The sequence below is a fragment of the Labrus mixtus genome, chromosome 15, assembly GCF_963584025.1.
Source record: "Labrus mixtus chromosome 15, fLabMix1.1, whole genome shotgun sequence".
NCBI lineage: Eukaryota > Metazoa > Chordata > Actinopteri > Labriformes > Labridae > Labrus > Labrus mixtus.
In genome coordinates, this window is record NC_083626.1 from 5,658,932 (window position 1) to 5,681,896 (window position 22,965).

At 41.2% G+C, this 22,965-nt stretch overlaps 1 long non-coding RNA gene across 1 annotated transcript in view; it reads right to left on the reverse strand.

Moving 5' to 3' along the window:
• Positions 1-858: 858 nt before the first annotated feature.
• LOC132990341 (uncharacterized) overlaps positions 859-22,965 on the reverse strand; it is a 28,785-nt gene continuing 6,678 nt past the window's right edge. Inside the window, exons 3-4 of the long non-coding RNA XR_009676052.1 lie at positions 5,318-5,424; positions 859-1,200 (exon numbers count right to left, since the gene is read on the reverse strand). This is a non-coding gene — a long non-coding RNA (uncharacterized LOC132990341). The remainder of the gene's footprint in view (positions 1,201-5,317; positions 5,425-22,965) is intronic.

Below are 22,965 nucleotides of genomic sequence, written 5' to 3' on the forward strand. Positions count from 1 at the left end.
GTGGAGAAGGAGGAAGAGGAGGTGTGTGAGTGTGGGTGTGCTTGAGGAGTGATGAAGAAACATAAAGAGCATGCTTGTCTCTGCACTGATTTCTACTCAAGTGGAAGATGCTCTGTGCACTACAAATTGCACATGAGAGCCGCCTACACAGCAACAAAAAAGACCGACACATTAACTCGCACACAAAAGTGTGCACTTTTGCACCGTGACCCTTCCCCCTTTATGCCTGCAGGTTACAGTTGATGGTCATATTCTGTGTTAACCCTGCAGCAGTAAGTCAGCAACCTCTCTTTAGCTCCTGCGGCTGACCACACACATACACACTCCACATGGCCCGCACTCGAGGAATACACCACCTGATATATTCTTGAGTAGACAATCCCCCACACACCCCCCCCACATGGCCCCTAAAACGCTCACATCAATCCCCCCTGAGCCCCTCCTTCAAACGCACTCACTGAACCCGCGAGTGTGTGCAAAAAGCCCGCCTTCTCAATGGCCATTACGATGTCTGCAGATCACCCGAGGGTCCCGCTGGGAATGGTGTGTGTGTGTGTGTGTGTGTGTGTGTGTGTGTGTGTGTGTGTGTGTGTGTGTGTGTGTGTGTGTGTGAGTATGGGGGAATTTGGGGGGGGGGGGGGTTTCTGCTTTGTGTGTCTGTTAAAAGAGAGTGACCATTACAAAGAGAGAAACTAACATATACAATCTTCTATGTTATCAACCAGTAAAGTTCACTCTCTTTTCATGCAGCATTTGGAAGGTGGCTTAATAACCAGCATGTAGCTCAGGTGTCTTATGCTATGCTAGCCATGGCCAAAATTACAAACATAAATTCATTAGCATTATACTCAATGGATAAAACCAACTCATCACTGATTAAAAAGTGTGAACTTTTAATCATTATCTTAATACAGAAACAGCTCTTCATTAAAAACACAGAAAAAGATACTGCTGGTGTTGATTTTAATCGCATGCTCCTCCTGTCCATGCATTCAGGTTTCCTTGACTGAGACACTAAATTCAGATTTGCTTTTCATATACAGTAAATGCTTGTGTATGACTGTAAGAAGCTTTGAGCTGACTGCGTGTGAATTCAATGTTTCCTCTTGTTGTTGTCAGACATTCCTCTGCACTGATATCACTTTTCCGGTTGAAGTTCACCAAAGTTATGAGATCAACTGAGGATCCAGACATTATTTCCTGAAAGAAAATGAAGTCAAGCAACATTAACGTCAAGGAATGAACAAAGGAGCCCGTTAAGTCAACCAGTCCCCCACCTCTTGTGACCTGAGCCTCAGGCCGACACTGGCCTGCTGTATGAGTACACACATACAGGACGCTCATTCAGCAGCAGTCATGTGTGCAACCACACAATATACCATTCTCTGAATATTTCGAATAATCGGAAGTGCTGCTGATTTTCAATCGCTATAGGCCTTTCCACACACTGACTGTGTGTGAGGTTTCAGTTGTGTCCGTAGGTTTGAGTGTTCGTACTGCTAATGCTAATGCTGATGCTATCAAATGTTGAGTCCTCGTTCTGTCCCTCTATTGGTTTTATTAGAGGGTCACACTGGAATGAGATTTTCAACACCTGAATGACATCACCCTTCTATTACAGCATGGGGCTCTTGAGTCTCATCAGCGGCAGCCGCCATGATGGAAATCCTGTCTCAGCCTAACTTTCAGTCAACCTAACGACAGGCTGAGGCGGGTTTTAAACATCCCGACACACCGTTACATCACGCCCACCTTTTAATCATGTCAGCTACGCGCCTAACTATGCATAACATGTATCGTTCATAAAATCAAAACTGTTCAGTGTGTGCCAGTGATGACAATAACTAATCAGACCTATTTGTGTTTTTGAACCAGGCTGTAAACACGTTTATTCATGCTGTAAAAACAGCTTTTTTAATTGTGGTGTGTATGTGACATCCATAACTCCTGGTGCCAGCCTCAAGCTTGTGAACTTGTTTATGCAATGTAGGAAAGTCTTAAAGGTCTTAAAGGTCATCACATGAAGAAAGATTGTGTCAGGTTGAAGATGACCTTAATGCTAAAAGTTACCAACTAGTGAACACCATTGCAACTCTCCTGAGAAAACTGTATTAACAAAATAGAAACGAGTTCACCAGAGAATCCGTGACAGATCCACTCTGAGAGTAGTTGGTATTCTGGGAAACATTAAAGGTTCAAAGCGTGTCAATTGTTTGCATAATATGTGCTGGACCAATAAAGGCTTGGACATGAACTTATATTCCTGGAACAATCCCATAAACCACATTATTTGCTTAGCCTGCATGAATGTGTTATGACTACTCATCGGCCTAGTTACTCTTCATCTGTTATCACCTTTATATATCCTGCAGCGGGTTATGAGTTATAGAGCCCACCTGTTGAACCCTCTGCCAGGTAACAGCTAACAGCAGGATACTGTGAACATACACCTGGACTTTTTTCTTCCTCAAAAGGTCCAACTCAGTTTGCTTGTTCTGTCTCTTCTTGTGTTTTCATTGGAATGTGTAAATGTTGTCGTGTAATGACCAAACACAAATATTATTTGTCATTAGTTTGACATTTCAAAAGTTGTTTGCATATTAATAAAAGACATAAAAGAAGTGTATGTTTGTATATGGCCACGCACTGACTGAGGTCTCTTTTATGCCAGGGAGGTATCAAAAAAACAACCCAGGATCAAAACAGACCAAACGTAATGGAATAGATTTATGTTTATCCACATTAATTTTGGGTTGTTTTCATTAGAAAATCTGTACAATTTTAAACTCAAACGCATGTTCGATGGCAGTTGTGCCTTCCACCACATTTTGGCAATGACAGAAGACATGAATGAAGTCGTGTTAGGTGGTTAAAAAAAGCTGTAATTCAGTCAAATGAAGGACTTTAACCCCCAAAATCTATCTTTATATCCAATGTGAAATTAATGTCCATGTTGGCTTATTATTATAACACCAACCATCTTTTCTTGAATGTTGACGAGTAGCTTTCAGGTCGAAACCTAACCAAACACTGTCACTGTTTTACAATGTAAACGTGTGTTTGTTTTTGTTTTTTAATCTCGCACACTGCAATATCATTGTATCTTCTGTGATAAGACTTTATGTACATGTTAACCTTTCCACACACTCAGCCAACCTACCAGGCCAACCGAGGGACGCAGAAGAAAAAAAACTAGAACGTTTCATGGCTCTGAATATGGTAAATAAGCATAGACTGTAAATATTACTGGACGAAGCTGAGTGACGTCACCCATCGATGGCGGCTACGAGCCTTTTTGTTGATAACTCAAAAAAAAATTCACCCCTCATACATTGCGTGCCGATCGAGACATGAGCTAATCAGACCAGTTTTGCTTTTTGAACCAGGCTGTAAACATGTTAGCTTCTGCTGTAAATACTGGCTTTTTTGAATGGATGTGTATGTGACGTCCAGTTCTTCTGCATCCAGCCTCAAGTGGACACTCAAGGTACTGCAAGGTTTTGCACTTCTGCATCAGCTTTATTTTTTAACACCAGAGGTTGCCATTTGTGAATAAGACAATAAAAACAGCACAAATAGCATAATAAATAATTGGGAAGGTTTGTATGGATATCATTTGTCAGGGAGAAGGAAAAGAACGATTTAAAATGATATTTGGGGATAAATCATGTCTTTAAAGTTCCTGAATCCATCGAAAAATGACCCCATCAACTGTTAAACCAAAGTTATTGAACCAAATGATATCTTTGATAACCATCAGCCATTAAAAGCAAATTCCAAAGATCACTTTTTCCTTAATGCTTTGTAAATTTGAACAACCTTTTATGAAGGATCACGCTCTTCTTTTCTTTTGAGACGATAACTCAACCAGGAGTGTCACACCCGTCCAATCCTGGGAAGTGCTCCTACTGTACTGTCAGTCTTCGGAGATTGTCTTTGGAAAAAAACATTAATGGGATTTTTTAACTTCCTTAAATCATGGTCACCAAAATAGCTCCTCCAAGTCTTCATCTGTGTTGAATGCCTCCAACAAGTAAAACAGCTCAATATTATATAGTTTAAGATAGATTTCTGTGCAGTAGTGGAGTACATTTGCTTTTTTGTTGAATTCAGCATTCGCACATATTGAAATGTTTTATAGCTTATATGTTCACCGTTGTAAAAAGTAATCGAAGGGGGAGTATACATCTAGTTTGACATAGATGACGTAGATGACTTCATAATTTGAATGGTCCACATCTCTAACTGCTGATGGAAATACACATATTTCATTTTTGCAAGAATGCTTATTTTTACTTGACATGTTTCTCTTTTTCTCTCTCACACACATAACACTAAAGCACACATTTACACAGGGACACACGCACACACTCACACACACGATCAACAGAGACCTACAGTGTCTGAAGAACTTCATGAACAGATGTTCTCGTCTGTATTAACTAATTGCAATCTATCACTGGCCACATTCATGACTGGTTCCACTCATGCCATTAATCATGATATGAACCTGTCCGTAACAAAGATGGCTTTCTATGAGTGGTGACAGACATGACAAATCTGTCATCACTTTTCATCTCCTGGTTGCCTGATGAGCATGTTGTGTAAGGAGTGTGTGTGTGTGTGTGTGTGTGTGTGTGTGTGTGTGTGTGTGTGTGTGTGTGTGTGTGTGTGTGTGTGTGTGTGTGTGTGTGTGTGTGTGTGTGTGTGTGTGTGTGGGTGTGTGTATGGGTGTGAAAGACAGATTGTATGTAGGAAGTGGTCAGTCCCACAGTTTGGAAACAGCCTTGGATTGAGGGCAGAGAGGGGTTGGGAGGTCATGTGTTTTAGGAGATTGTCCTTCAGTGTGAGGTGCTTTATTTGTACCTTCATGTGAGGTAGTCCACTGTATGTGCAAGTGTTCCTGAAGAGTGGCCAGTCTGTAACTGTCCCTGACCTCTGATCTTTTTGGAAAAAAAAAAAATGCAAGAATCATAACGTGGTAGAAGTCTGCATCCACACCATGCAGGATCATCTCTTTCTTTACCCTGGTTATCTAAGCAGCATATCTGTCATCCTTTCCTGACGTTAATTGTAACTGAATTATAAATTAGGCATGCTGTTAATCCTTGTTTCTGCTCCGGAGCAGAGGGGCGGGTATTGGACATGAGGTGAGGAGAAAGCAGAGCAGTATGGTTAATTGATGAATTGAGCCAAAGAAGGCCTGAGCTCAAGCTAGCTGATCTCAGAATTTACCAAACCACGTTCAGGCACCATCAGGTCACCAAAGTGTTCTTGGCCAGTTTACAAATCGTCTCCTATCAGAATGAGTTAGTACCTTTCTGTTTTTGTGCTGGTGTCACACTCGGTTGTTCCAACTTAGGTGTGCTCAAGGTTAGCTGGACACCTTTGACTTCAGCCCTTTTGTAGCTGCAACTGCTTCTTCTGCTCTGATAAGAGAGAGAGAAGGGGAGAGAGACGATGCATACAGATGAAGAGAAAAGGATAGGTCAAGGACAGTGGAAGGGTAGATTAACGTGGCTGTAAGTGGTGGTGCTGAAGAGGGAGCAGATTAGGCCAAAGACCAGGACGTTTGATGATGTTTGAGTCGAGAGCTACGTCAAACACAATTAGCACTGAGCAAAGTTTACTCAGCGCTCCAAATGATTTCAGAGGGATATTTGTCTTCTCGGGGCAAATAGGACGTACGTACTGTTCATTTGACGTTCATCAGCAACTTACCTCATAATGTGTTTGCTCACACCGATGGGGTTTGCATACTTATGAAAAGTCTTATTGGCGTCTCTACATGAGAATAAAACAGAGATAATCTCCTCAGAGAGGGGGTTAATAGAAAAGCCAGGTAGCCATGGAAACACAAAAGATAGGTGTGTTTTCTTGTATGCATCAAAGTATCTGCAGCAATGCCGAACGATTCTTTTATTTCTGTGCCATAAATATGCGCTAATGCCAATGCATGGTGTAGAAAGTAATCATAAATATAGAAGATATAGATTTAAAAAAAAGAAAAAAAAAGTGTGTCTCCATTATTTCAAATATGAATGCAAACCTCATTCCACCCACTGGGCCACTCTGCTTAAGAGTCTTCATTCTACAAATAATCAACTTCCACTTTCTCCTTGATGGAAGGCAATAAACACAAAGCAGGTGCATATTTATTTTTTCAATTTCAAACATGTAAATACAACCTTAATGGCAAAGAGCATTAACCGCCATGAAGTATTATGTCGGACTAAAGAAGCCTTAACAATGGCTCTGTACCGTATGAATATTCAATTCTAGTAGCCCAAACATCAGCAAAGTGCGCTGATCTAAAATCCTACAAACAAGGTCATGTTTAAAATATCATGCATCTATTATATTATCCTCCCAAAGCATGTGCACACAACTGAATCATATGCAGAATATGGAGCAAATATGCATAATTAACATACATTTTGCATGCATGCAGCATATGGCATGCACATACTGTAAGTCAGTCACATCAGCATAATGCAAAAACAAATGCAAAAACAAATGATGGCATTAAAGGATCAGGGGGGCAACATTCAGTTATTTTATAATTGTTAAATAAATCTCAAGAATACTGTACAGTGTCTGACTATTTTGAAAAAATCTATATAAACAGAAAGCTTAATAATAATATGTTGTTGTTAAGAAAAGCCACACACACTGTCCGTCCTGGTCTGTGGACATGAAGCCCAATGGTTCCCAATGAAGATATCCATGGGAGCATGTTGGTAATGCTGGGGCTTTTGAAGAGAAGTCACCCGGATCATCTGACAGTCACCTTCAGAATCCAAAGTTTCAGCCAGGTAGTGATTTTTTTCTCATTTACACTTTCCACTTTCAACCTTTCCCAGAGAATGCTTTATCTCTTTCTCTCCTTCTCATCTCTTTCTCTCTTTCTCTCTTTCTCTTCCCAGAGCAAACTCTGAACGCGGCATTATAGCCAACCAGGCTACTGATTAATACAAAATTATAAGTCTTGCATTAACACTAGTTACTTTTAAAGCCAAGACAAAAATATGACTGAATTAAGATTTTTTTAATGGCATAGTTTGAGTGTGAAAGAGTGAGTCAATGAGAGGCCTATTCTTAAGTACTTTACCTAGTCTTTTAGTTTATTTGTTCAAGTTTAGAAAGTGGTTATGGTTAGATATGAAAGGGTTCATCAGAGTTGTGAATGTGACCAGCTACAGTGTCAAACACACCCCCATGCCCCATCTAAAAATAACAGCTAAGGAATCAGCTGACCGTTATACTCATCTAATTGATTGCCTGACCACTGTCACCTGATGAAAAAAATTCCACAGCCACACACACACATATCATTGTAATCATTCGACCTTAAAGGAGAAACTTGGAGCCAGAATGTCTCACATGATCTTATCAGAGCTGACAGGATCCACGAGTCTCTCACATCGACCATCATCATTCCTAACATTCCTTGTGGCAGCATTTGTGTCGTTGCTGTGCTCTGAGCTTTTTACACTTAATGGCACCAGAGCTGCCCGGCCACCCCGTGCGTCTTCTTGTGACTCTCCCTCCCCAGAGCGGCTGACAGTCAGACCTTTGGAGATGACGTTGGCCAGCATGCACCATATGCATGCCTCAGCTGAGGGGGAGAAGGAGAGAGGCTGTGTACAAACAGAGAGAGAGAGAGAGAGAGAGAGCGAGCGAGAGAGAGAGAGAGAGAGAGAGTGACAGGGTCCAGGCCATTTTAGTGGAGGGGTCAGCATGACACTGTCATCCATGACCGCTGGGCATGAGATAAGTCCACAGGTCCATGCCTCTGTGGTCCTTTTCCATATATGGGCATCACCATTCACATTACAGCACAGTTATTTTTAGTAGGGCTGCAGTACCGTTGGCTTTTCAGTGTGGGACCAGTAAATAGCACACATTCACATCACTGTTTTGTTTTGAGTGAGCAGGCCAAAATAAACACAGATAAATAGAGAATGATTGATAATTGTTATTAGTTCGTATCTTGCTTATTGTGTCAAATGATTGATGGCACTGGCTGGATGAAACTTATTAAAAGATCAACATGGCAATTAAACTCAAATAAATTCAGTAACTTTATACGTATAAAACTTTTGTCGTCAGAGCCTCTTGGCACAATTTGTTTAATGGAGATCTATTATGCTGATCCATATTTAAATAAATATTTATGATGTCAATACTAAACCGCGGCAACGTTTTTTAACAGAAGGTCCTCGGTTGTTTGTGTAATCCCCGGACGTGGTTTTCCTGCTGCTGCGAAAGGTGACGGGAACTTTGCGAGACTTTGCCATTATCTGCCGACGTATTAGAGCAAAGCATGGAGCAATTGTAGGACAAGCCCAACCTCAGCTCTTTCAAGGACACGCCCAAACCGCAGGCTCACTCTCACAATTTCCCTGCGACTGCAGTCATCAGCTGGCCAATTGGAGGAAAGCGGGGCCCGTTGGGAGGGCGGCCTTAAAGAGACAGGAGCTGAAAATGAACCGTTTCAGGCAGAGGGATTTTACTGACGCCTGTATGAGATAAATAAGGAGGTCGTTGAGCTGCACATCTCGCAACACTACTAAATAAGTGTCCCAGACTGACACCATTAATGGAGAAAGTGTGTTTAATAGATCTCCTTTAATAAATGTACAGTACACTCAACACAAGAGTAACAGTATTACAAAAAAAACACAGAATGTCATCTCATACATTTAAAAAAATATTTGCACAATACAGAAAAAAAAAGTTTACTGTGCATATATCTGAAGAGGACGCCTGAAGACGTTTTTGTGTGTCATTTTTTCTTCATTATTGTTCTGCTTCACAGAAATAAGAAATGAAATGTGATGGGGTAATCAGAGAGATGATGACAAAGACCAAAGCAACTACAATGAGAGCAAAGACAGGAGAAATGATGCAAAGACAAGAAAAGGCGAGACACACTGATAAACAAATAAATAAATGAAGAATTAATCATATGAATGAGAATTTACACGCTTAAATTAGTGGTTGATCAACAGAAGGAACTAGGAAGGAAGTAAGGCTAGATCAAAAATGAATGCCCTGTTTATTACGTGTCCAGCGGTCATGTATCATTTAGTGTCCCTCCATGTGTCTTCTCTCAGTCATCGTGCTCTGCAGTTGGAAAGGAACAAAATAGATTTATAAAATATTCCACTTTAGCGTTATCATATTTGTCATATTTTGGGAGGAATCAGATCCCTGCCCTTCTGCCTTACCCGTCATGCAGTGACCACACACACATTCCTCTGCAGAGAGCGAGGGCTTCATGTGACTCCTTATGCGTGTGTGTCTTTTCCAAACCAGCGTCACTGCTCTTATTCTACAGTGCCTTTTAACGTCGTGATCAATGACCTCCAGCAATGTTATTTGATCAAAGCACCCTCATCCTTTCATTGGATTTCTCCTAAATGGCACAGATGAGATATTAAAGGTCATCATGCCTCTTTCAGCCCGATGTGTATAGTCCCATCAACACACACATACACACACTTACACACTCACTCAAATCACTTGAATTGAAAAAAAAAAAAAACATCCCAAAGAGCCTCTCTTGATCCGCTGGGGGCTCCCTCATGCCGGTGTTGGTGCTGTCATACACAAACACAGACACACACATACATCAGTTGTGAAACCTGAACTCTTGTGCACTCGACAGCTGCACCCCAGCGTGGCTCTTCTTACCGTGTGAAGGCATAACTATGCATAAGCATCAACGCTAAACCTGAGCCATCACTATTAATAACACCCTGGTGGGAATCTCACTTGTGCACATATATCCCAAACCTCCTCTCAGCAAAGGTAAGATGAGGTGAAACTCTTAAAAAAAAACAAAGAGGAGCTCAGGGATGCCTCAAACCTGCTCATCCTATCATGTTGTGCAGCAGATTCAAACCTGGTTGTGCTGTGAATAATTTAAAAGCGGTGTGTAACTGAATACAGGATGAGTGTTGAGCAGCGAAAAGGAGGGATTCCCTGTGTGTGTGTGTGTGTGTGTGTGTGTGTGTGTGTGTGTGTGTGTGTGTGTGTGTGTGTGGGTGGATGGTTTAGTGTGTGTATGCCCCCCCCTCCCTTTGCATTTCAGCCTCTGCAGTGAGCCTCACCCATGCAACAGCCAATCGGAGCCCAGCTAGAGGAGAGGAATGAAGTGATGGGGGAAGCCATTCTAGGGATGGTTCTTACCCGCAGTGATGGGCGTAGGTGTCTGTGTGTGTGTGTGTGTGTGTGTGTGTGTGTGTGTGTGTGTGTGTGTGTGTGTGTGTGTGTGTGTGTGTGTGTGTGCGCTAAATTCTTGGTAAATGTGATTTTTTTTCCCCACACGCATAGAGCCAGAGCCAGTTATTGGAGGTGAGGGGGGAATGTTGTTTTTTATTTTATTTTTATTTTAGTTATTGCAGTTTTCTTATTAACTGTAACCTGCATGATTTAAGTGTGTGCGAGAGTGAACAGACACACACAGACAGACGCAGAATCCCAGGGAGTGAGAAAGGGCAGTAGGGATGCAGAGATGAGAACAAACAGAAGGAACTGTTTGAAGTGAATATACATCATGCTTCCCTCTACTGCTTTATTATTATGTGATTCAGGATCACATTTAAAATCCCGAAGGAGAATTTCAAGGACACTGCATCAATGACAGTACGCTCACTGGGAAAACTTGCATAACTTACATGTGAATTCTACACTTTCCTGCCATTTTATCCCAACATCTTTGGACCAAAACTGTGAAGCCTCAATGTACTTTGTAGTAATGTAGCAAGGTGTGCTAAATAGCAGGAAACAACATGGACATGAAGGGGAGGAAATGTCCCAGAAAGAGCACAAGGCTTTCAGGCCAATTTGACAAAGTGGCATAAAAAATGTTATTACCTGCTACCAGGCTTTCACATGCACAGACTGGCCTGGCAAAACCATCTTATTATATGGTTAACAAATGTTATAGGCCTATTTAAAATTGAGTCCATCATTTGCCAATAATCACTAAAACAATAAGAAATAAGTTAATTTATTATATAAGATATTTGGTCAAAACAATATTTGGACAGAATTGGACTGACTGCCATATTAAAAGTTCATGGTAAGGTCATGGTTTGCTACCAAATTATCACCAAATATCAACTGAAAAGCACACATTTATTCCTTGTAGTAGTGATACAAAGCTGGATATTACCATGTCACCTACCAACCTAGTGGTTAGTGCTCACGCCCCGCGTGCAGATTCTATAGTCCTCCAAGCAGGTGGCTCGGGATCGAAATCTAACCCATGGCTCCTTTCCAAGATGTCATTCCCCACTCTCTCTCTCTCAGATTTCTGACTCTATCCACGGTCCTGACCTACATTGCTATCTCTGGTGCAATCCCATTCATCATATTGACATGGCAGCCATCTTCCTCTGATATCATGCTCATGGTGAAGAGCTCAAATAATGTTATAAAGTCATACTTCTGTGTACCTGTTTGTAGGTAACATATATATATATATATATAGGAAGGTGTTATCATTTCCCCACTTTCACCATGGGGACAAATTTAAAGTAACATTCATGTCTTTAAAAAACAATTAGCTACGACAACAAAACACGTAAGCTCTTAGCCACCTCCCAGCTGATATTCCAAATAGTTAGGAAGAAGCTAAATGCTACCAATACTTTGTATTATTTGAAAGTGTTCAAAGGTACAAAAGGGAGTGGCACAAAAATAGTTAACTTTGTAAAATCAACATTGATAGCCAAACAGCTACCAGAAAACAGCCAATATTAGTAATCGATCCCTTCTAATACCATTACCATTAGCTAGCTATTGTATCGTACAACACTATCAAAAAGTTATAAGCAGTCAGGGACTTTCTAACTAACACTTCCTGGCTAGCGCAAAACAAGTGGCTGAATGCTAACATCAGCTAACAACTAATGTTAGCTAAGAGGACATTAGGAAAACATGTTTTATCTTGAAATATGGTCCAATGACTTCATACAACTTACAGTGTAGAGACATAGCACTGCGACATATTAACAAAATTGGCAAAGAAAACAACATGGTCAAGACAAAATCCAGGATAACAGAAGAACATATTCTGACTGGACTTGAGACGAATTGAAGTACTACAGCCTTGTCCCTCTATGACCCTCTATCCTTGTCCTTATCCGACTGCTAGCCACGCAGTTCTTCTCCTAATCTCCACTGTAGTATTTCAACATGAAGGGCTATAAACAGGCAAAGCTGCCTGAAATTGAGGTCAACTCAACCCGTACTCAAACTGGCCGGACATTGGTTGGTCTTGGGTTTTTTTTCAGGCCAAAGGTTGGTCAGATTGAACTTGTGAGATTGACACGAAGCAAATAAATCTTGACCCCCTGTCTTAACTCAGATGAATGAGGCCAGAATTTGTGGTGCGACCATGGCATTACTCTTGGGCCCCATGGAATTGGGCAATCATTTAATGCTTTGTTGGATTAATTGCCCAGCACCCTTTGCTCAGACTTATCACACAACAAACAATCCCAAAAATTTGATGAGTACTTCTGCTACGTAAGATGTTTTAAAAGACTGTGAAGCGTGTTGTTTATTTCTTCTCCAAACCCTGAATTACCATGGTATCATGTGTTTCTGTCCCAATCCCCTTTTCTAATTTTTATTTAAACCCCCATTTAGCAAGCAATAAAACATTCACACAGCATCTCCAGTGCACAAAACATGACATGGTTTAATTTTTGTCCATTTAAGGACTGACGTAGAAACAACTGTTACATCTCTATTTTAGGTAATACGCTTCTTGTTCAAATTAGAAACTTTGAAGACATTGTCGAGCCGCGAGCCCTCTGGGGAAATCTGGAGATAATCAGTGAATTCCAGTCCTGCACGGCTCTGCTTCTCCTCATACGTCTCCTGAGACCATGACTTGTCAGGATATATGTGTGTGTGCGTGGTGATTATCTGTGAGTGCGTGTCCAAGGACTGGGCCATGGGGGAGGGGTCATCCCACGATTAAATCCTTATTATCTCCCTCAGAAGCAAATTAGGGAAATTACTTAAGTGCCCTATGAGGAGAGATGGGCATGACCATCGGCAGTTAAAGACCAGGGGTTAAGGTTCAGGGATCAAACTAGTGACCTGCACGGCTCTCTATATATATCCTCTCTCAAACCAGGCATACTCCAAAGAGTAATTACATTTATTGCTCTTAAAGATTTGTAAAAATGTTTAGTATGCTGGAGTCCAACATCCCCTCACATGATTTGGCGAGAAGTGTTTTTTTTTTAGGTCAAGCTGCTTGTTGCAGGTTTGCCAGGAACCCTTATTCCTTGTGAAAAATAAAACGTAATCGCTTCATCACAACAATGAAAGCTTTGGCCTATAATAACATATCATTTAACTGGTACAGTTCTGACATTAACAGAAAGAAAAGCTACTACAAGAGGCAGAAAGGGTACGAGCAGGTGGTGGAGGGCCCTCTCACTGTGCTAATTCTAATGTATAAATACAACCACAGGGGAATGTGAGAATAAAAGAGCATCTCAAAATGCTCGAGTGCTCTCTGAACGTAAAGTAAAATACAAATTAAAATGTTAAATGCACGAGTGGAGTTTAGGATGGTGAATCTGTATCAATGGAACAGGTCATGGACTTCTTGCCTTAGTCAATATTTAGGATTTATTACACCAAGGTTGTGTACATTTGAGTGTTGAGAACTTGACATCATTTCTTCAGCTTTGTACGCTGCTGATCGTTGTTCCAACCCCTTTAATGAGGGGTTTCAGCATCAGTACTTCAATGAGACCGAAGAGTCCTCTTGTCTTCTGTCCATTATATTAGACTGAAACGTAATTTTGCAATTGTGTCCACAAAATTATGTAAGCAGTAGCATGCAATAAAAAAAAGAACCAATCATCATCACCTGACAAGAACATCAACATTGGACTGCAAATTGCTGGTTTGTATTTAGTGACCAAGGACCTTGCTAGGAACTCTGAAACTAACTGAATTTCATTCAGGGGAATCAGGGACTGAAGTTTTTCACTCCCCAATTGTTCCACATGTCTTCCACGGCCCTGCTGTGGAGGTAGGACTGTCCTTAAGTTGCAGAACTAAGAGGGCAGTTGTTGCAGTGCAGAAAGTTGGTGATTGGAAAACACACAGACCAAGTGGCTGCCTCAGCTTGAGTTTCAGCTTTATTCATAAAATAAGTTGAAGGAGCTACTATTACCAACATTATGACATGGGGTGGGCATTTCTTGAGATGATTGTGATTGAAAGCACTTGTAGCACTTGCTTTTTGTTTGGAACCTTGAATTTTCCCTTTCAATGTAAAAAAAAGAAAACTTAAAACATATTTATGTGTTATTACTGTAGCTGATAGCTGATCCATGGATCACCCTTACCTTATTCCATTATAACCAGAATTGTATGTTTGTCAACGTAGCCTGACAGTTTTGAAGTGAGGAAACGCCATTTTTTCTGTTTTATCTAAATACCTTGGAATAAACTACCCAGTAAGTGTATTACCATGGTGTTTAGCCTCTAAGAGCCCCTAAGAATCCATGGTGGCCCCCAGAGGGGTTGGGAACCCAGTTTGGGAGCCAAAGGAATAGGATGTTTGGAAAGGAGTGGGGAATGACAGATTCAAACCTGGGCCGCTTGAGGACCATAACCACTGTTAATGGGGCACAACTGAACCGCTAGGCCTACTGGCACCCCAGCAACATAAAATCTGAGTAAGTACTTAAACGTATGCAAAATACTGTGTATCTTCAAATAATGGACCACAAACTGGCACACTGGTGACAAGATATATTTGAATAAAACACCTAAAACATGTATTTTGTTGCAGGTTGAAGCTTCTAAAAACAAAGTAATATTGATGGATTCATTGGAAATACTACTAAGATGTGCAGACAGTGGTTGATTTTCTGTGGGTCAGAGACTCCTGGAACGGTTTGGCATGAAAATATTCCAGTGATAATGCTCAAACATTTCATTTTCTTACAGTATGTGTGAATGGAAACTATGGTGTGGTGAAGGTCATGACAATATCAGTGTTATAGCAAATAAACTGAAGTTAAGTCAAGGTTATACTGAGGCAAATAAACCTGTTGGTAAATGTCAGAAAAGGTTGTGGTTACAGGTAATTAAAGGTGAACACTGAGTTCAGGTCTATAAGATGACATGAGGTCCACACCCTTACTTTTTTTTATCTCACCAGAAATCATTCAACCTAGTGGCAGTGGCACAATAATGGCATTTGTGGTTAATCTTAAGACTGTTTCAGGTTTCAATTCCAATTCCAGGAGCTACAAATTCTGATATACCTCATAAAAGATAAGTGTGTACAGGACCAAATCAAACAGTCTTCCCTTCGTCCCTCATGTGCCAATTTCATCACTGCTACTGACAGCTGTGAGGTGATTTGTAATGGCTTACAAGACCCTGCAGCTCCTTGGTCCATCTCCTGCCACACCCTGATTTTCTTGCGCCTCTCTTCTGCCCACTGTGGGTTCCTGGGAACTGGGTGAGGGATATAATGTAGCAGAGAGCATGCCAGGGCAGGGTGGGGTTCTGATAGGGGGGAGGATGCTGGGCTGGAGCCAATCCTATAGGGACGAACTCGATGACCTTCTCTTGACAGATGCAGCCGGTGCACATTCATATCAGTTTGGAATGATTTATTAAAGGTGCCATTAGATACTGTCGTGAATCCAATGTTAGGGAGGGGGAATCTATCAGTGTCAGTGTGCAGTGATTAGAGTGTGTCTGCTGTTACATTGTTTGGTTACAGGCGTTATGTCTAGGTTAATGGCCAACCTAAAAGCATATCATTTGCATTTATTTTTACTTGCAATACTGAGATCGAGCCTTGAGTTCATGCTTTTTTTTCGTGATTTTGCACTTGTCTTTCACTCTCACTCTCACTCTCCCACTTTCCACTCTGTCTCTCCCACTGCAGAGGATTTTCTGACACATGCAGAGCCTTGGATCTGAATGACAAGCACGTCCAGCATGAATTGGGGATCCAATGGGGAGGGGGCGTCTGCGTCATCACTGCCTCTCAAAGGCAGCAGCTGCTCTACATCTACACCTGTCTCTCTTCTCTCTCTCTCTCTCTCTCTTCCTTTCCACGTTATTTTACCTCGGTACCTTTCTGCCTATGATTCACACTCTCTGCAGAGGACTGAATCCAAGCCTTTGCTTCCTCACGACTGAGAACAAAAAGGGGATAAACGGAGGATGGATCCTCTGGGGGGAGAAGCTGGCTGCTCTTACTCACTGGCTGTCCAGCCTCTGCATCAGCAACGCACTCTCTGGCGTCAGCACAGCTTCTTTCCTGCGTAATCATCCACAATGTATAAGTGCTGGGATGAAACACACACACACACACACAGACACATCCCTCTCCTCTCTCTTGTCATCCTTTTGTAGCTGACTTGCTGCTGTTATGAGCAATGAGCCTGCAGCCAGTTCAGTGTGTGCTGAATATTAGCACAGCCTGTTTTCGACACACTGGAACGGAAATGTTTTAAACACATGACAGTGTTAGATATTTGTCCATGAGGCACTTCATTAGGAAGGAAAAGCTTAATTATCGCCAAGAAAAAAAAAAACAATTACATCTTGATACTTCACAGCAAAGCATCCAAATCAATAAGACATCTGACACAACATGGAGTACTATCTGAGTTCATGAATTTCCTAAACCACATGCTTGGTACTATTTGAGAAAAAAAAAAAAAACACATCATTTAACCAGCCTACCATCACATGCAAAAGATTTTCTCTTCACTTATGAATTTCACGAGATGGATCCTGATGAGGCTCACATCTAAAACAACTGTTCTCTTGCACACATGTGTCGAACACACGTGCTCTTCCTTCGCTGTGTAACCTTGACCGTGTGGCATTAAAAGTATTGATTGCATCACATTAAGATTTGCTGCACATGTCGATGCTCTCCAGACGCTGGCCTGCGTATGCCGTATACAAGCAAAACGACCCTGGAGATGAGTTGTCCGCGCTGTTTTTGTAACACAGGATATGGATGGCTTGTGTGTGTGTGTGTGTGTGTGTGTGTGTGTGTGTGTGTGTGTGTGTGTGTGTGTGTGTGTGTGTGTGTTACAGTAACACACCAGTTAACACACCAGCCCAGAGAGGAATATCCACTGTTACTCTGGTCATGCACACAGGATGTTCCCAGCATGCCCTGGGCTCCCTGGGGGCTACAGAGGTCACACAAGACAGTCCTGCGTCCTTCTGGCCTGTTGAATAAATAATGAATGACGGATAAAGACCAGATGTGAAACGGAAATCTGAATGACTTGCATCCAGATTCTAGAAATAATAACATATTGTTATGTTTTACTTCTTTAAACACACAGGCACATAAGGTTTGTTTTGTAGAGGCTTTTAGCCAAGGAGACTTATTTTAGGATAGTCACTGTCTCGTGGACATGTGGAGAGAATCAAAACTTCACAACCCAGTCACAAGGGTTAGGAACATAAAAGGGTCAAAGAGATACTGGGATTTCCTAAAAAAAAAAAATCGATTCTAGTATTAAGGGTAAAAAGAGAGGCTTATAATGTATATAATATATAATGTAAAAAAAAAATCCCCTCCCCTGATATCTCCACCCGTGGACTCCATCCCCAGCCTAGAACAAAACTTTTGCGCAGGTCTGCCATTTTTATTCTTGCGAGCAAAAGAGTGATGTCTACCAGGAAAACTCAGGGGGGGCTCATTGCATTTAAAGAGACACACACACCAAAACGGAGCGTTCTGAGAGAGCTGGTTTATACAGGGTCACAAACCTCCTCTGGTGCTTGAGTCATGTTATATTTTGACCAAAGCACAGCACAGATGTTCCATTTAGACCACAGGGGACTGTTTGAAAAGGTGGAAAAGAGGTATAATATGCCCTCTTCAATTGCAGAGGGAAATTTCTTTTTCAAATGACAATATTTTTTTCTTGCTCATATATTCTTTTCTTAACCCTTCAACTAGCTTCCTTCCTCCCTTTTCACTCTTAGCTAACTCCGATTGGGATTTCACTCGCACACACACAAATCTTTAAATGTTCCCAAAATGTGTTCAGGGTGCTGACTTTTTGCTGCCAGCATCTTAGTGACATTTTCCCATGTAGATGGGGTGTGTAGATAATGTTCTGTAAATTCAGCGTGAGTTAGCAGGCTTGGGTGATGACATTCTTATCACAAGACAGGCGAGCAACAAGTGCAATCATTTGGCAAGAAGTCGAGCTGCTTCAATCCTTTTTTTGCTTGCAACTCATTCCTTGAAACTGCAAACACATTCACTTTACATGTAGCATCACTTTAAAGACATAGCTTCATCCTTCATCTCTGTGTCGTCCTTCTTACGCCCTGTCCTGACTCCTGAGAACATCCCACCCCCGTCCCACAGGGAGTCTGACGCTGTGAGATGCACATGTGAAAAGAAAACTCAGGAAGACTTCATTGGCATCCTGTCCTGAAATAGGTTCCTGTTTTTCTCCAAACTTAGCTACTCTTAGCTCAACTTGTCATTCAAGTCACAGTGAAACATTAAGCACATTTTCCTAAATGTTCAAGTATTGTTAAGTTTTAAGAAGAAACTGTGTTTGACTCTCTGATCTTCTCGGTCAATTCCTTCATAAATCTATTTTCAAACCTGTCAAGGAGCAGGAGGAAGGAAACTTATTGAGAAAAAAATCAAGAAACATTTTTGTTGAGGGGTTGGACATTTTATGCCTTTATTTGATAGATAGGACAGTTGATAGTGTTGGAAATAGGTGAGAGAGGGGGGAGAAGCCACAGGTCGGATCTGAATCCAGGCTGCCCGTATAGAGGGCAATTAGCAATTGATCTAAATGCCTATGCTCTTACTGTATATGTTCCTTTCTGCAGAGTTTGTACCGTCTCCACTCTCAGGTTCATCGGGAATGTTGTGTGGACTTCCTTCTGCCAGGCACCTTCTTGTATGTAAATAAATATTCTTTGCATATTGGATTCAGAATTGCATGCTAGTTAATTGGAGGAGGTTTATGGGTGTGAAAAAAAAATCAAGGATGCAAGGAAAGAGCAGAGGTTTGGAGGCAAAGGAAGCGGTGGGTGAAGAGGTTAAAGAGAGGAGGCAGGAGCTGTGAGGCTGCAGGAGAGCTTGATAAGAGCAGTTAGGTTAAAGGGGATAAAGTAATAGAGGATGAAGAAGAAAAGGATTAAGTGAGAAGGCTGTGACTCCGTGGTGCATCCATCAGAGCAGGAGGGGACCTGGTGAAGGGTTGGAGTGAAGAGGAGAGACAGGGTGTAGGGTTGGTTTGTGTTTGGAGGGGGTGGGGAAGACGAGAGGAGAAGGGTTCAGCCTGTTAGGCCAACTGGACTGATCTTTTCCTCCTGGACAATCAGATGATGCGTGGGTATGAAACAGGAAGTACATTTCCATTTGTGACATGATCTGAAGGTTAACACTCCTACAATGCTCTACACCTGCACAGATACACAATCCATGTAACGCACAGAGGGGAGGACGCTGAGTTCAACGTGGAGTCACTTGGGATGGCTCGATGTTGCTTTAAAGAAAGGAGTCGGATGCATGGAAGGAAATCTCTAAATAAAGGATGAAACAGACGAATGGGATGAGAGGGAGGACTGCCCAAGGCAAGGATGTGTGGTCACTGAGGGGCTGTGTTGTGAAGAGTGCTGAAAAACACAGATGATACACAGATCGACAAAATAACAAATCAAGCACAGTATAGAATTTTATGCACAATGCATAGAACAATGGTACTCTCGCCTTGTATAGAAGAGCTAATTAACTCCTCATGGAATTACAAAGAGTGTGAACAAACGGGTACTATCTTGAGTTGTGTCCAAACAGCATTCCCAAAACTGTGTGCTTCAGATTTGATTAATCCACCGTGGAATTTGGAGGAGGGAACTGCTGTGTTTTTGTGCACTAATTATCGATTCTCACATGGGCAGAGTGGTCATTAAAAAGAGCCCTATAGGCAGTAAAGTGAAGATCTTTTACACTTTTTCGTATGAATTCCATGCATTTCTGAATAGGATTCAAGTCCAGCTTAAGTTTGCATTCCTTATCATTAAAATATGAGATGCAGCAAATAGATCCATGCTTGTTCAGCTTGCCTTCAAAGTAAAAGAAAAAATCCCTATCAGTGTATGTGAAAGAAAATAAAAACTACTGCTGGAAATATTGGGTTGAACTAAAATAAAAGTTACCGTTAAAAAAGTATTCAAAAATATTGAAAAGATCATCTCAAAAAAAAGTTTAAGTTGTGTTTAACAACTTGCCTAGATGTCATTCTGCACATTTTCCTCCCTAAATGATAAACTAGGCACCTGAAAAGATCTCCTCTTGAAGTTGAACCAGGTTCATGTCCTGTTGCACAGAGAATTCTTTTCTTAGGCTTTACCTCCTTGTGATGTAAGCTATCGTGAACAGTTCCAGGAAGGAAAAAATAAACATTTCATAACTCCAGAATCTGTGAGAGAAGGCTCAGCCCCTTTAGGGAATGTATAGTGAGATAAGGCTCTTGGTTGTTGTACCTGTTCAACAGGTGCATTCCCAAAGTATTGGAATTTAAAGCTGCTGAGGGGAACTTTTAGCTGGTTATGAAACAGGCTGAAACTTAGAGCGATGCCTCTTTATGATCTACAAAAGCAAACAACATGGCCAGCGACAAGATAGATTACACTACTTGTTTATCTCTGATGCTTGTAACTGCTGCTGCAGGGTCGGTGTCATACGAGACGATTAAAAGCATCGGCAGAAACAGGCTGTATGACGTAATCCACAACAAAGATTTAAAATGAGTAATACTTTTGCAGGGCAGAGTAAACCATTATTTTTTTTAGCTTTTCTTTTGAGAACACCTCCTACATGTTCAAGGCAAGTTTAGCAAATAGATAAGACATAAGGCTTTGTCCACAGGGGGGCGCCAAAATGGACAAACCGAAAGTTCCTCACAGGATCTTTAACTCGCAATTTCTGAGAAATAATTGCTCTTTTGGTTAATTCCAAGAATGATTTTTAAAAGCAACTCCTGAACAAGTGTTTGGAAGTTTGAAACCACACACATTAGTCGTCCTTGCCATTCAAATATTATTGTACGAAAAATGTGGAAATGCTGCTTATGTTAATAACTTCACTTAGCGTTTTTTTTAGGGATGCCACCTTGTTCTCAGATCTCACCAGTTAATTTGCCAGTACAATTTCACTATTCAACTAAGGATTTATAGTCAAAACTATCAAGATCAGAATTCTGTCTGAGAACTACGAACTACTTCTATATATTTTTCAATTTCATTTGAAGCTTCTTCTCATTTTTTCTCTTTTAATCAGTTTTTCTATTAAGGTGTGGACCCTCCCATCAGTAACTGTCTATAACTGTCTGACCAGTGGAATAGACTGGTATGAATCGAGCCCCGTGGTGGTTAGGAATTCTTCAATCTTCCTCTCTACTGGTTTGGGACCAGGTGTGACAAGTGGAATTTAATTTGCTCCATTCCCATGCGGTCAATCATTCAAAGAGGTAATTTCAGGAACTGTGAAGAGTTCTTCATCTGCCTGCACCCACAGGTCACTCTTCATATGAGAAACATGTCTGTGAGTGTGACATTACATTAAAAGCAGTCAGTAGTTCGCTCTTTAGCCACTGGCTACAGATCGTCAGGTGTGACGGCTGTTTTATTAACCATCGGCAGTCAGCCATCACTCCCCACCCCCAATCTGTACACAAAGAAACACAAGCACAGAAAACGTAATGAACTGAGACCTATTAAAAATCAATTTTATAGCTGCTTTCCCCACTCGCTTTATGTTCCACTCTAACGGCGGAGTCCTCGCTGAAATTGCTCGAAGCATGAGAAGGGAGGCTGTGATGGACAGGCGGAACATTTACAGGTCTGTCATTCGTTCTGTGGGAGTTTATGTTCAAAGAAAACGAACTCAAGTGGTAAAAAATGAAAATCTTTGGTTCTCTGTGTGTATGTATGTGTGTACCTGTGTGTGTGTGTGTCTCCCTCTCAACAGCTGACAGTTGTCTTTAACTCCGTAAGTCTTCTCATCTCCTCTTTCTCTTCCTCATCTCTCTAATGGGCTTCAGCTGTGGGCTGATAATGGAGGTACTCCCTTGACACAGACACACACACACACACATTTTTAGAAAGGTACAGAGCTAGTGAAAGTCAGTTTCACATTTTCAAACGGCTCAAGTGAATATCATCCTATAGACCCTGCTCAAGCAGCCAGCTAAATTCTGTATTTTGTTTTTTTTTGTTTGGCATATCTAGATTGTTTGGGAGAGTCTGGGCAGCAAATATAAAACAATAATTGATCTTAATTAAATTCAAGACACATTTGGAGATGGTTTGGAATTGGATTCCGATTGGATTTCTACAGATGCAGTTCAGCCCAGACAATTTGGCTTTTCGAAATGGATTTAAAAGTTTTATCTCGCTAAATGTGCAATATGATTCCAAAAGAAAGTCATCCAATCCAGATTGATAGAAGTGCATCAGAGCAGCAACAGCAGAACAGCATACTCCTTACACATCTATGGACTTCTCCGTTGTGCAATTATGAGTTCTTTACAGAGACGTTACATCAAGATTATTTAGATTATGAGCTGATATCTAATGTTTCCTCAATGGAAGGCTGAGTCTCTAGCATTAAAAGTTACAGATGCCTCGGTAGTTACCACTGAAATCCATGCAGATCAGTTTGTGATGTTTGGATAAGCCAATCAGATCTGCACTTACAAATAACAGAGTGGACACTGTCTTGTAGATCACATTTGGAAAAACAATCTGATTTGCTTAATAAAGTCATAAAGCTAGAGAGCTAATGAATCACCTTAATAGAGCTCAACAGTGTGGTTCTTGAAGTAAAGGTCCCATTCATTTTCTCAACAGGGTATTTGATTATTAACCATTATGTCATAGGTATCC